This window comes from Lissotriton helveticus, chromosome 9, assembly GCF_964261635.1.
Source record: "Lissotriton helveticus chromosome 9, aLisHel1.1, whole genome shotgun sequence".
NCBI classification, from domain to species: Eukaryota; Metazoa; Chordata; class Amphibia; order Caudata; family Salamandridae; genus Lissotriton; species Lissotriton helveticus.
The window spans coordinates 613,410,152-613,425,088 of NC_136070.1; the positions used below are offsets into that span (position 1 = coordinate 613,410,152).

General features: G+C 39.0%; 1 long non-coding RNA gene across 14 annotated transcripts in view; it reads left to right on the forward strand.

The window, feature by feature from the left end:
* The window catches only part of LOC144781681 (uncharacterized), a 315,416-nt gene that overhangs the window by 26,451 nt on the left and 274,028 nt on the right, over positions 1–14,937 (forward strand). For 12 of the 14 annotated variants that reach the window (XR_013601047.1, XR_013601036.1, XR_013601043.1 and 9 more), the window contains one exon: positions 8,227–8,365. The exons of the other annotated variants lie outside the window; for them this stretch is intronic. This is a non-coding gene — a long non-coding RNA (uncharacterized LOC144781681). The remainder of the gene's footprint in view (positions 1–8,226; positions 8,366–14,937) is intronic. 14 annotated transcript variants of the gene reach the window in all.

Sequence of the window (14,937 nt, forward strand, 5' to 3'; positions counted from 1 at the left end):
TAAGACAGGGTTTAGTCTTGGCCCCTACCCTATTTATCTTATTTTTAAATGACTTACTCACTTTTCTTAATAGCTGTGACAGTGATGCTCCCAGATTAGCAGGCATAAGGGTTCCAGCCCACATGTTCGGTGACAATACTCTCTTTGTAGCAAAATCACGATGGGGCTACAGAAAATACTTGATCGCTTTTTTAGATTTTGATTGTCATGAGGACTGGAAATAAGCACAAATAAAATAAAATATATGGATTTTAAATCCCTGACATACCACACACCCAAACCCCACCTTAGAGAGCCCACTTGAACAGGTTCATGTTTTTGATTACCTGGCCATTACGCTAGATGAAAAGATTAATTGGACTTAACACATAGCAAAGCAGAGACTTACATTTGAACAGCATATGGGGGGGTCTGCAGAAGTTGCACAAGGAATCCCAATGTAGATCTGTTTCCCCTGTCCTCCAGTCGTGTGCCTATCAGGCACTCACTGCAGTCCTATATAGTGCCGATATTTGGGGGGAAAAGATGCGAAATCTCTGGTAACGGTCAGTTCATGAGGTGTCTTCTTTGTTTACTAGCTAGCACTCCCTTGATTCTGTTGAGATTGAATTTAGGGCTCTGGCCGATCTCGGAAAAGATCAGATTTCAACCACTGGCTTTTTGGAGGCGTTTGTGAACCACTGAACTATTGTAGTAGTTTGGACAAAATACTTAAAAGTTCCCTCGACGTCAAAGTCCCTTGGATCAAATATGTTAAAGACTCATTTAAGGGAATAAGTCTTGCCAATTTTTCGCTTGACCCTGAGGGCTATTGCTCTTCCATAAGTGCAAAAGAATTAAAGAATCAATTTCAATATATACGTTTAATAATCTTTTAATGCATTCACAAGGCTGTTTAACAAATACCTTTTTAGCAGCTAAGGATACTTACTTTTTAAAAACTAAACTTTTCTTGATAAAGTTGAGCCTAATTTTGCCCAAAAACTGTATCTTGGGTTTAGATATGGGATACTACCATTGCATGCCTTTACGTCAAGATGGACAGGATTATTAAATGCGAATGACAAGGGTTGCCCTATATATGGTTACCAGAAAGAACATTTACCCCATTTCTTATTCTTTTGCCCAGCATACAGCAGGGCAAGAATAAAGTAGTTGATCCCTATTTGTAAGAACCTCGGAACTAGAAGAAATGAGCAGGCACATAGAATTTCATGTCAAGACCGGAGGCTCCTATTATGCTTTTCTTAACTTGCTTTAATCAATAGCAGCCAAGATAAACGGTACAACTACAGTTCCCAGAAGGCCAAGCAACAGATTTACCAATGGTGAAACATGGAATCTAGAACCAACAACCAATGACTAGGCAGTCTCATGTATAATACTTGTCCTGACTGCGAACAGCCCTCTTTTCTTGCTGCTTGCAGTCAAGATAAGTACATGAGCTTGTTTTATATTTCTTAAATGTTTATTTTGTTACTTTAATGCATATTTGCTGAAAGAATTTTGATATATTAAGCTGTTTTTGACTTCGTTGAGCTTTTCCCTGCTGCTTGCCTTCTCATAATTTCTACAGCGCGATGCAAAACAGCCATTTTCTAAGGCTTATTACCTCAGCGGTGTGCCTGGCATTTCGCCTCGACGCAATTCAGCCCTGCTGTGTTTTTTCTTCACCGGAGCTGTTTTCTCCTTCGCTCTTCCTCCGCTTCGGTCCTGCCTCTTTGGGGAGTGGTTTCCCTTCTTGGCCCAGCTAGTCATCTTTCCCCTCATGCCCAGGGGCGGTCCTAGATTTCAGGTTTACTGTTAACCCTTTCCTACCTCGTTTTTTGCCTGACTCAGTAATTTGACTATGGAGCTAGATAGCTCTCCAGGCTCTGAAAGGCGAAAGGAAGAAGAGGAGGCATTTAAACATGATTTTAGTGTATTTATTAATCCCTCTGTTGAACATGCTGTTGAAGCCTCTATGATTTTTTTTCTTCTAAATATATGGAAAACTCTATGTTGGCTTTAAAGTCCAAAGCTTTGGCCCATTCTGCGGGGGATAGCAGAAAAAGAAAGTAGGTACCTTACAGCACTAAATTTGATGTTTCTACCAATGTGACGTCACAAGTGTTAAGTGAGGTTTCCTCAAGTGAGGGTGAGGACGTTGTGCCTACAGGCCTCCTTCTAAGAGGGGATTTCTATTCCTACTGCTGGTAAATGTAAATCAAAACAAAAAATCCTGAGGTACCTACAAAACTGGTTATTTCTCAGATTTTGGTCACAGATGATGATCTTGGTGACGCAGATGATGCGTTTGACCTTTTTGATGCCAATGACCCTTATTCTCCTCCTGCTAAGAAGTCAAAAACTGATTCATTTTACTCCAGACCTTTTCTGGATTCAGAGGGTTCCCCTATGTTTGAGCCTTCTTCTATTTGCCATCCTAATTCCACGGAATGGTTCCCTGCTTCTCATGTTGGTGATTATATTTTGGCTAGACTTTGTCTGCCTTTGGACAAATCCACCAGGTCAAAACTTAAGTCGGAATGTCCTAAACCTTCCCTTTCTTCCAATAGTACTGCTACACCGACTATTGCCCAACCTTTGTTAACTTTTTTCTCCAAATTTGGTAAGGACCCCCGTAAAGGGGTGGATAAGGCTTGCTCTACCTGTCAGGATAAGGTGTTGGATGTTGTGGGGCCCTTGGCCTGCATTTTTGATACGGCAGAATCTGCTTGTCTGGATGGTTCTGACTGGGATCCTCAGGATATTTCTTTATGGGTTTAAAAAGCCTTTTGTCTTCTTGGTAATGCCAATTCGGCAATTATACATGAACGCTGCAAATGTCTTCTTATAAAGTTGAATCCCAAGTTGGCTAACTTGGCTGCCCTTGACCCTGGTATTAAGGCCGATGGACTTTTGTTTGGGTCCTCTTCAGTAAAAGACTTAAGTCAGTTTGTCACCACATTTGCATCCATTGATAGAGCTCAGCAATCCTTAAAAAAAGTTTTTTCTCAACGGGTTTTTGGACCGGCTGGCAGAGGCAGGAGTCGCTTTGCCTGTCGTTCTTACCATAACCAAGGCTCCAGAGGATCTTTCAATTCCAACTCCAACTATCAAGAGTTCAAACCCCAATTCTGCCCTCAAAGAGGTCGGGGTTTCCGAGGTCGTGGACAAAAGAACTTCAGGAATCATACCCAACAAGGTGAGTTCCTCAAATCCTCCCCCTGTAATGGTTAGTGTAGGTCTTTTTCTTCCAAAATTGCAAACTCTAACTGCAGATCCTTGGGTTCTAAACTCTATGCAAGGTTATCTTATGGAATGTTATGCTCCACATTTCCAAACAGTTTTCCCTCCTCCTTTCGTCTTTTCAACCGACCTGTCCAATCTCATCTCAATAGATGTGCAATCCCTTCTCCAAAAACAAACTATTCAAGGCGTCCCTCTAGACCCTTCAGGGTTTTTCAGTTCCATCTTTCTGGTTCACAAGAAAAACGAGACAATGTGTCCTGTCATAATATCGGGTCACAAAAATATAGTGGTGCAGAATATCGAAATTCTGGTAAGAAATATCGATTATCATATTAGCGAAGTTAGTAATATCGACAGTCATAATATAATTGTTAAAAATATTGATTTTTTTAGTGTTTTAAGTGTTAGTATATGTGTTAAAAGTATGTATTATTTTTGTAATGTATGTTTGCATTTTTTGAAAGTAATGAATTGTATGTTATTTAATTTTTGCGTAATTTAATTCGGTAGCGGGTTGTGGGTTTATAGGGTAATAGGGTGAGAAGTAATTTAATTATAGTAAATTAAATATTATTTTTTAGGAATTATTAATTTGTAATTAAATTTTGCGTATTAGTTCTGTAGCGAGTTGTGGGTTTATAGGAGAATAGGGTGGGAAGTAATTTAATTGTAATTAAGTTATTATTTATTTTTATTTATTGGGATTGATAAATAATGTATTGTTATTTATTTAATTATTAATTGGTAATTAATGTTTATTAATTGGTAATTAATTTTAATGCTTATATTAATTGTAGTAATTTATTATTTGGAGCGGGTTGTGCGTTTATAGGGATATAGTGTGAGAAGTAATTTAATTGTACTTAAGTAATTATGTATTGGTATTGATAATTTATTTTAATTGGTTATTAATTTTTATTAACTGTTAATTAATTTTTATTAATTCATAATTATATTAATTGTATTAATTTATTATTTGGAGCGTAATTTAATTCCGTTGCGGGTTGTGGGTTTATAGGGGTATAGGGTGGTAAGTAATTTAATTGTAATTAAGTAATTATTGAAATTATTTTTGTGTATTGATAATTAATTTACTGCCAATTATTTATTAATTGGCAAAAAAACCGATCACTTATTAATTTTTGGCATTGAAAATTAATTTGTTGTTAATTAATTATTAATAGCTTATCTATTTTTAATAATGAATATTTATTGGTATTTATAATAATTAATAAATAATGGGTACTTGGTAATTAATTATTAATAGCTTTTTATTAGTTTTGATAATTTATAATTATTAAATTATTACTTTCCCTACTGTTGCACTCACTGGAGGGGGAATAGTCATTTTTACACCTATGCTATCCAACACTTTCCCTACTGTTGTACTCACTGGAGTGGGAATAGTAATTTTTACCCTCCCACTATCCAACACTTTCCCTGCTGTTGCACTCTCTGGAGTGAGAATAGTCATTTTTACCCCTACGCTATCCAACACTTTCCATACTGTTGCACTCTCTGGAGTGGGAATAGTAATTTTTACCCTCCCGCTATCCAACACTTTCTCTACTGTTAAATTTGGCGGAGTGGGAATAGTAAATTATTCCTACCCACTATGCAACGCTTTCCCTACTGTTGCACTCTCTGGAGTGGGAATAGTAATTTTTACCCCTACGCTATCCAACACTTTCCCTACTGTTGCACTCACTGTAGTGGGAATAGTAAATTATTCCTACCCGCTATCCAACGCTTTCCCTACTGTTGCACTCACTGGAGTGGGAACAGTAATTTTTACCCTTCCGCTATCCAACACTTTCTCTACTGTTACATTTGGTAGAGTGGGAATAGTAAATTATTCCTACCCGCTATCCAACGCTTTCCCTACTGTTGCACTCACTGGAGTGGGAACAGTAATTTTTACCCTCCCGCTATCCAACGCTTTCCTTACTGTTGCACTCACTGGAGTGGGAATAGTAATTTTTACCCTCCCGCTAGCCAACGCTTTCCCTACTGTTGCACTCACTGGAGGGGAATTTTTATTAATTCATAATTATATTAATTGTATTAATTTATTATTTGGAGCGTAATTTAATTCCGTTGCGGGTTGTGGGTTTATAGGGGTATAGGGTGGTAAGTAATTTAATTGTAATTAAGTAATTATTGAAATTATTTTTGTGTATTGATAATTAATTTACTGCCAATTATTTATTAATTGGCAAAAAAAACGATCACTTATTAATTTTTGGCATTGAAAATTAATTTGTTGTTAATTAATTATTAATAGCTTATCTATTTTTAATAATGAATATTTATTGGTATTTATAATAATTAATAAATAATGGGTACTTGGTAATTAATTATTAATAGCTTTTTATTAGTTTTGATAATTTATAATTATTAAATTATTACTTTCCCTACTGTTGCACTCACTGGAGGGGGAATAGTCATTTTTACACCTATGCTATCCAACACTTTCCCTACTGTTGTACTCACTGGAGTGGGAATAGTAATTTTTACCCTCCCACTATCCAACACTTTCCCTGCTGTTGCACTCTCTGGAGTGAGAATAGTCATTTTTACCCCTACGCTATCCAACACTTTCCATACTGTTGCACTTACTTGAGTGGGAATAGTAATTTTTACCCATACGCTATCCAACACTTTTCCTACTGTTGCACTCTCCGGAGTGGGAATAGTAATTTTTACCCCTACGCTATCCAACACTTTCCCTACTGTTGCACTCTCTGGAGTGGGAATAGTAATTTTTACCCTCCCGCTATCCAACACTTTCTCTACTGTTAAATTTGGCGGAGTGGGAATAGTAAATTATTCCTACCCACTATGCAACGCTTTCCCTACTGTTGCACTCTCTGGAGTGGGAATAGTAATTTTTACCCCTACGCTATCCAACACTTTCCCTACTGTTGCACTCACTGTAGTGGGAATAGTAATTTTTACCCCTACACTATCCAACACTTTCCCTACTGTTGCACTCTCTGGAGTGGGAATAGTAAATTATTCCTACCCGCTATCCAACGCTTTCCCTACTGTTGCACTCACTGGAGTGGGAACAGTAATTTTTACCCTTCCGCTATCCAACACTTTCTCTACTGTTACATTTGGTAGAGTGGGAATAGTAAATTATTCCTACCCGCTATCCAACGCTTTCCCTACTGTTGCACTCACTGGAGTGGGAACAGTAATTTTTACCCTCCCGCTATCCAACGCTTTCCTTACTGTTGCACTCACTGGAGTGGGAATAGTAATTTTTACCCTCCCGCTAGCCAACGCTTTCCCTACTGTTGCACTCACTGGAGAGGGAATATTAATTTTTACCCTCCCGCTATTCAACGTTTTCCCTACTGTTGCACTCACTGGAGTGGGAATAGTACATTTTATCCTCCAGCTATCCAACACTAAAAATATTGAATATTTTTAAATATTATTAAGTTAACATATATATGTATTAAAAAATAAAACTGCATGATTTTTTTATATTAATTATATATTAATTTTAAGGTTATGTAAGTTTTTTTAAGTATGATTTACTTAATTATGTTCATTTCATTATTTTACATTACTTTTAAGACATTTTAAAAAGTTGATATTTTAACAAACAATATTATTTACAAAGATACTTTGGATTCAATATTTTTGTACTTACCTGTTTGTAGATAGGAAGTCGATATTCTGTCATTCTATATTTTTTCATCGATATTTTGGCAGGTCGATATTTTGCTCCTTGATATTTTGTCAGTGATCCATTAACCTTGTTATTTATTGTATTATGTATCTCTTTTATGGTAATGTACCGAAATAAAGAGTATAAAATTGACACACTTTTGAGTTTTATTAGCGATTTGGAGTGGGTCGCAAATAGACCTATCCCATGAATATTAATGAGGTAGGTCACAATTTGCAACACACTATGATTCGCTTCCCATGTGCAAATGGATTACCACCATTTCTCAAATGGTGGCAAATTGTGAATGTTTTGCGATCGCATTATGGTCACAAAACATTCATACATACCATTTCAATTGGTATTAGGAAGGGACGCCTTTAAACATGTCCCTTCCAAATACCAAATCACAAAACCCATATTGTGATTTGGGAAAAAGTTATCTAATCACTTTTTCGGTGTTGCACATCTCAAAAAGCATTTTTTGTGTTTGCAAATGGTCCGATTCGCAGAAGCATACATCTAGCCCTTAATCAGCAATTAGATAGCTACTGGGAGATGGACTTTCATGTGTTTCACAATACAATAAAACTGTTTTATAAAAAATTATTTAGCAGTCATACAGTGCTCACTTTGAGGTGGTGGTTTCTGGTGCTCCGCACCGGCCATTAATCGTCAACACCGGCGCTTTTCATGAGCACCTGTTAAGGACACATTCATTTACAGGGAAATTAAGTGATTTGCCCCGAATCACAGTATATTGAGCCGACGCCGAGACTCGAACCTGGTTCCCCAGCTCTGAATTCGACGGCGCTAACAGGAGAAATGGTCCGGGGCCAGCTGCCTCCTGATGAGAGCTCCGGAACGTTTTTTTTTGTGTGCAAATTAACCACTGCCGTTGCATACTTATATCAATGAAGTCCCCAAAGAAATCGTTTCCCAGTAGTGTAGAAAAGACCGAGAGCTTTTGGCCAGCTGTTGTTTTGCTTACAGCCTGGCTGGCGAGGAATTTAGGTTTTAGAAGGCAATTCCGTAGCCTTTTTTCGTGTCAACTTAGTTTTTAGTGGTAATTTTCTGTCTACATCATGTCACTGTGTTCGGGGGAGTGCCCCCCCCTGAAACTTTGCCATGTTCTACGACCATGGAGTTTAGTTGCTCTGCCTCTTTCCTCTCCGCATATTCTATATAAAGACACTGTTTACGCTTAGATCCATTTCACTCCTGCATTTCTACAGTATCTCCAAGCTAATTTGGTCGTGTCATAGATATGCCATGGAACGCCCACTATCGGTTTCTCTGCTCTTTCACAGGAATAGAAGGAGAAGGGCCTTCAGCACTTTAGAGCTAAAGAAGGGGTGGGATTCCGAAGACCACAGCAGACCTTCGGCAGGAGGATCAGTTAAGATTTGGTGGACTTTGCTTCCAATTCATGGCTGTATCTGTCACTGGGTATGTATTTTCCGCATGATTCATAGGTGTTCCTCTGTTCTGCCTTCTGAATGTTATATCTGCACGTAAAATGATCATTATTGGACTGTACCACTGACTCCATTAATAGAATACTTGACCGAAATTCGAAAGTAATACTGTGCACCAAATGTTAAGTGTATGGAAACAGACTGCGATACCATTATATTTAAAATTCGACCTCAGAAAAGGTGCTCTGACGAATAGCGTTAACAGGTGTTATCTTGGGTGGGCTGTTGAGCTGCCCCTTACTGTGTTTGACTGCTGTTTTGCAAGTTGCGTTTAATTTAACTAGAATAGGTTGTAGTTTTAATCAATACAGAGTTCTGTTTGGACGACTCTGCCATTGCATGGACACTTTTCATCATACTTTAGCTAGAAAGTAATTTTTTATAATGTAGTGAACAACACACCTGTGCGCTAAGTGGGTGGGCACATGTTACTGCAGCTACTCACATTTCTACACTTTCCGACTAAAATCTAGTTACATTTTATTCTCAAGTTTGTTTTTTGCTTATTCCAGTCCTATACGTTTTCTAAGCATTGATGTTATATCAAGAACAGTGATATCCGATAGCTTATTTCAGACAACTTGCTTCTTATTTCTAAAAAATAAACCTTTCCACCCCACTATATGCACTTGGTACTTTGTATTGCAAAAACACTAAATTGCACTATTTCTGGAACAGTCCAAGTTAACTAATAATGTGTTTACTCGAATGGTGGAAGAAAAAAGTGTAGGATAAATAAATGTCTCTAAATATTAATGTCCCAAGAAAGCAATGCTTTATCCAGTTGCCTCAGATTCTCTCCATACTGGTCCCTGTTATCATGCCAAGCACTACTTTTTGTCTAAATTTCACAGTATATGGGTACCCCTTTAAGGTCGAGCCTGGGCAGCTCATGCGCTGCTGCGAGGCATGCAGTAGTAGTGGAGTATGGCTTTGAAGCCCCGCCCACTCTCCGCCTATATTTTTAATTGGCTTGTGTCATTGTCCTTTGTAAACCCTGGCTTCCGAGTTGTGATTAGGCTTGTTAGTCCCGCCTTGGTACCGCCTTGTCTGCATTTGTAACCTCTCATGGCGACTGTCCCTTTTACATCTGTTGTGACACAACATGTCTTATTTAGTCTGTAGCCACTATTTTCTTTAATGAGTTTCTCCTACTGCAGGCACAACGTGCTTTCACTTTCAAGCAGCTCCAGACAATGGCAGCTGCTTCTTTGAAGTGAAATAGTTCTCGCATTTACACAAGTTTGAGCTATTGGGATTGTAAATGACAAGAGCATAAACTCTTGTAAATATGAGACCTATTGCATTGCAAATGCTTGTTTTTTTACTGCCTGATGTTTGCAAATAGAGAACGTGCAATTGTAAAATTAGTAGGTAGAACGATCCATTGTAGTTTGTAGAGTTAACTGCGCACAGTTTTTCCACCTCTACTGTTAATCCATTTTCTTATATTAGTGTGATCCTTGTATAATACCCAAACCTTTTCAATGAGTCTAGACGTCATACAATTAACATGGTTAAACATATAATCAGCGCTAAACCCGTTGAGGTTTAGCCAATTTATAAATAGTCTGTCCCATTAGATATTTCGTTTTTTTGTTGTTGCTTTTGTTAAACAAAGCACCGAATTCTGTTGTTAATCATAGCACTAAGTAAGCTGATCTAATGATTCTCATGTACCTGTGTATTTAGAGTATGTTCATAGTTCTGCTGGCCGGTGTTTATGAGGCTAAAAGCAATTGATGTGAATAACTATAAATTAAGATTGCTATGTAATAATTCTCAGTGGGAGAGTGATTATTAAAGTATTAGGAAGAGAAACTCTAATAGCCCTTTAAGATGGGGCACAAACAGCAACACCAAATCTGTATTGATAATTGTTGTGAAAAACAAAAATGGAGCTTTAGAAACCAGAAACGTGTCTAAGTATTTAGGCGAGACAGTGTATTGCAATAGATAACCAGAACAGAGGCGATGGGTCCTTGGGTCATATGAACGTGGCACATAAGATGCACAGAAGAAAATGACCTAATGGTCGCTGCCATGGTACTCCTTCATGAGGCAAGACTCCTTTGGTGTGCCTCAAACAATGAAAAAGACAGGGTTCTGTCTTTGGGTTAAAGGAGATGAGCAAAAACACTGATCAAACTACAGGAGACTGAATGAAATAAATTCAACCTGCACAACCTTAGGAGACAAAATAAACATGTTCTCAAGGCCCATACCCTGCCCATAAAAGTATTAAAATGTAGAGAGCTGTGGAGAAGATGGGGCATTGATGTATGGAGTTTGTTCATTTTCTGAGATGATCAGTGCAATTCATGGTACATTGGACTGCATAAATAACTGGTGTGTCAGAGAACACAGTTAGCAAGTGTGCTCCAGTTCCGGATTAAACTCTGTGGAGGCCCCATAGGCCGTCGAAATCCCCCCCTCCCCCGCAAAGTATCTCCTGATAGCCAATGCACCGGATTTTCTTTTACCAACTGAAAGCTGCCAGATGATGAGTTTTTAAGAGACAAACTGTTATGTGACTCTGATGTCTCTGGTTTATGTACTTTAAGTTGTTAATAGGTACATTACATTAATACAGTATTTTCTCTATAGAGTCTTTAATGTAAAGTTTTCGTTTCTTTGAGTTGATTCATTTGTTTCTGTCAATTGGAAAAAGTAAAGTAAAGTAAAGTCCACATTTGTATAGCGCACAATCACCCGTAAGGGTCTCTAGGCGCTGGGGGGCCGTCAGGAAGATTAAGCGAGCTATTGCCCAGAGTCACATGGTGCTGGGCTAACCTGCCGCCGGAGCCGGGGATCGAACCGTGGTCCCCAGATTCCAGCGTCAGTCGCCCTGGCCGCGGCGCCACACCTCTATTTAAGAAAGCTTGATTGTAATTTTCTTTCAAGATAAAATCAAGATTAAATCAATATTATTTTGATCCGTTGTCGCAGGGCTCCTAAAGGCTTGGGGCCCATAGGCCGGTGCCTACTTTGCCTCTTTGGTAATCCGGAACTTGCTCCAGTGACACAGTGTGGTTGTGGTCTATTAGAAGAGAGGGCGACGATGAAGATTTTTTAATGCAAATTAAGCATGTACGAAAATATGCCCAGGACTACGCACGGGTACTGTCCTGACTTTGATGAGAAGAAGAATGGCTTTCTGGAAAGGCAGAGCTTTACGCTGCAGGGTGGGAGAACTGTGCTCTGGGTGCCCTAGGGACATTGCTGGACTGGCATTCTGGGATACACAGGAAACCCCCAGAGGTCATAATAGCATAGAGATTGTTTTTCGAAGGGTCTTCCTGTCACTCAACCCCAAGTGGTTACAGCATGGCCACAATTAAGGTCGGCATGTAACATGCTTCACAATCATGGCTGTGCTGCTTGCACCACTGTTCATAACCTGTGCTTCCTGAATGCAATACCTGGATCCCATGACAGAAGACGGAGAGCCAGTGTAACTGTGGTGCTGTGTGTGAGTGGCCGCAAAAGTGCACTTGAAGCATGTGAATTAAGGGGGGGGGGAAAGATGGCATTTGTTGCAAGCAGAGTGATTGTGTGCAGTTGCAGGCATGATACCCTGCTTGCCTACTAAAGCCACGCGGTGGCACACAGCAGCACCAGCATGCAGATGTTGTCATGTGATGGGTAGGGTACCTCACTAGAGACAAGTAAACATACAAGTAGATGGAGCGAAAGAGCCAAGCTTAAAGAACCTAGCCATGATTGTCTAGATTCACGCCCAAGTACTACAATTAAACTTAGAGAAGTGCTAAAAATAATTGTGATTAATAATATATTGTAAAAGTGCAAAAAAAGGTGTAGCTCCCGTGCCCCTTGCTCTGTGATGCTGGTTCCTTTTACGCTTTCATAACCTCTTGGCTTCCCTGATACATCTGCTTGTCTTCGTCTACTGCAAATGTTCCCATTGGAATACAATGATTTATCTCTGTTTGGGGTTCTAACACAAAATGAATCTGGCGAACCTTCCACTGCAATGGTCTGTTGTCACCTTACTTCCACCAGAAGAACAATCCCTCGATTATCTTTTCTTTTTTGCTTTGGTTCCTGCCTAGGATTCTTTTTCCCACTCTTGCATGTACTACTATGTATATGGAGGTGCTGTACATGATGTCATTTTACACTTATCTACACTTATCTACATTTTAGGCACAGGTTTGTTCACTGAGGTTACCCAGATTCCCACGATCTTTAATCGTCTGCTAAAGACATAATTTAAGACCCCACACCCGCACATTGTCATTCAGTCGCTACTTACGTTTTAGCATCATCATCAGAATGTCCCCTTCTCACTTTACTGCTAGATATCTTCCTTAAACAGACTGATTTTATGGTTTCCATGCAACCGTCATCCATCCCCTTTTGCTGTTTCCACACAAACCTTGTGACCTTGTTGGATTCTCATGCTGCAGTAAACATAGTGTTAGCAGCTCCTGCACACAGGAAATGGTAGGGCGCACACCGACCCAAGCAAGGGTGCGACTAGATAGGAAGATGGTGTGTGTAAAACGCCTATTTGGTGTCATAGCTTCAAGCCCCTGAGTGGTTCATCGCCAAGATATCACTTAGTAAAAGTTTCAAGTTTTGTTCAGTGTAAGTTGAAAAAAGTGTTGTGAAGTTTACCGCTTCCTCCCACACCCTCATGGAGTGGTTGAGGTGTGCTTCCTCTAGAATGGAATAAGAGGGCTAGTTTAACAACATTTAGCAGGAATGCTCTTGGTTACCAGTTTGGTCTTTCATATAGATTAATTACAGCACCCAATGGAGTCTGCATTACTAGGGCTCGTGGTCAGTATGGGACCCAGAGTTTAGTGAAGTGGAGAAGCAGTTATGATATTTTACCATAATAGATAATCGGTGAGCTAGAACTACGTCCGTCGTGTGCCCATCCAGCTATCAACAGGCCTGAGATTATGCTTGTCTGGCGTCTATGATCGTAAAAATGACGATCATTTTAGAGCTTTTCCAGTTTAAAGGAGGGACCTGTTTTCTTTACCCTCCTTTAAAATAGCCGCCTTTTCCCTCTTCCTCCACTTCAAATTTCCGAAACTATGAAAACGCCCCAAACTTCACTGGAATTTTTTTAGGCTAATGTGCAAAACGCCACTTTTAATTAATAATTGCATAAATCATTAAGGGAGAAAAGTAATATATTTCCAATATTGACCGTCATTTCTGGCACAAAGTTCTTTAAATTTAGAATTTGCCATTTTTTTTTAATATTCCTTTCAAAGAACCCACGCCTATGGTACATTGGTCTTTAAATTCAATCAAATTATGGTCACCAACACTGAACAATATTTCTGCTTTAAATACACAGGTGAATGAGACCCAAAATACTATTAATCATTGCAAACATATGTGCATTATTTATACGTAATGTACCCATTATCATGTTTATTTTTGTTTCAATAATTTTATACCCATATCTATGCGGTTATGTATTGCTGTGTGATTGGTGCTCAAATGTTGCTCACTGCTCTCAAAGGTTTGGCGAGACTTGCTATACAGTTTCTTCTGGAGCATGGCCCACTGCCTAAAACCACTAGGTGGCAGTAGCGCTTTGTTACACACACACACAACGTGGGTTTTAATTCGTAGCTTTATAAAATGGAATAGCTGCAGCTCAGAGAGATTTACTTTTAAAAGTACTTTTATTTTAGCCTACCCTACATTATTTTTACAAGCTTCCTGTTTTTCTTGAGACTCTTGGATGGCTGTAGATGTGCCTATGTACAAACTGGATCTCACCATGCAGCAGCGAGTAGTTGGTTGCTTTGCACACAAACCGGATTCTGATTGGATTATTCCAAAGAAAAGAAATCAGTGGCATGTAATGTGAGCAGCGCCAACCGAAAGGACAGCGGGTCACGGCTGCTGCACGATTGCTGGTAAACAGCAGGTGCAGTAACTCATTTCTGCAAGCCGACGATGACCACAAGTGACATGTTCTTTAACCTGTTAAAAATCACTCGGACACCGAGAGCCTTGTGTAAAAAAAAAAAAAAAAAAAATGTACCTCGGTCTTCAGTACTTTAAAGCAATGCACCATCAACTGATTTGTTAGTATTTGGTATGTTTTCAATATCCTAGGGCTCATGTATTCATGAGGTAAATCTCAGAATTGCCATCTTTATTTTATTTTGTTTACAAGGAGCAGACCCACATGTCCCTTTACCGGACCCTTGTCACCTTTTACCTATAACCGTGAATATTTACTTGTTCCATTTTTTAACAAGCATTTGCAATGAAATAGGTCTCACCATTAGTTAAATGGAGAGCTATTGGCTTTGCAAAGGGAAAAGAAATGTGGCGACTGCCTGTCTTTGTTTTATTTATTGACTTTTGTAGCAATGGTGGCACTCTACACTTTAGATGTTTATAGCTAAAGCGCCGCATGCCGCCATTGCTACACAAGTCAACAAATAGAAAAAAAGTTTGTGGCTGCCGTATTTTTTTGTATTTACTTACTTTTGTAGCAATCGCATCAAGCCACGCTTTAGATTAATATGTTTAAAAGAAAAG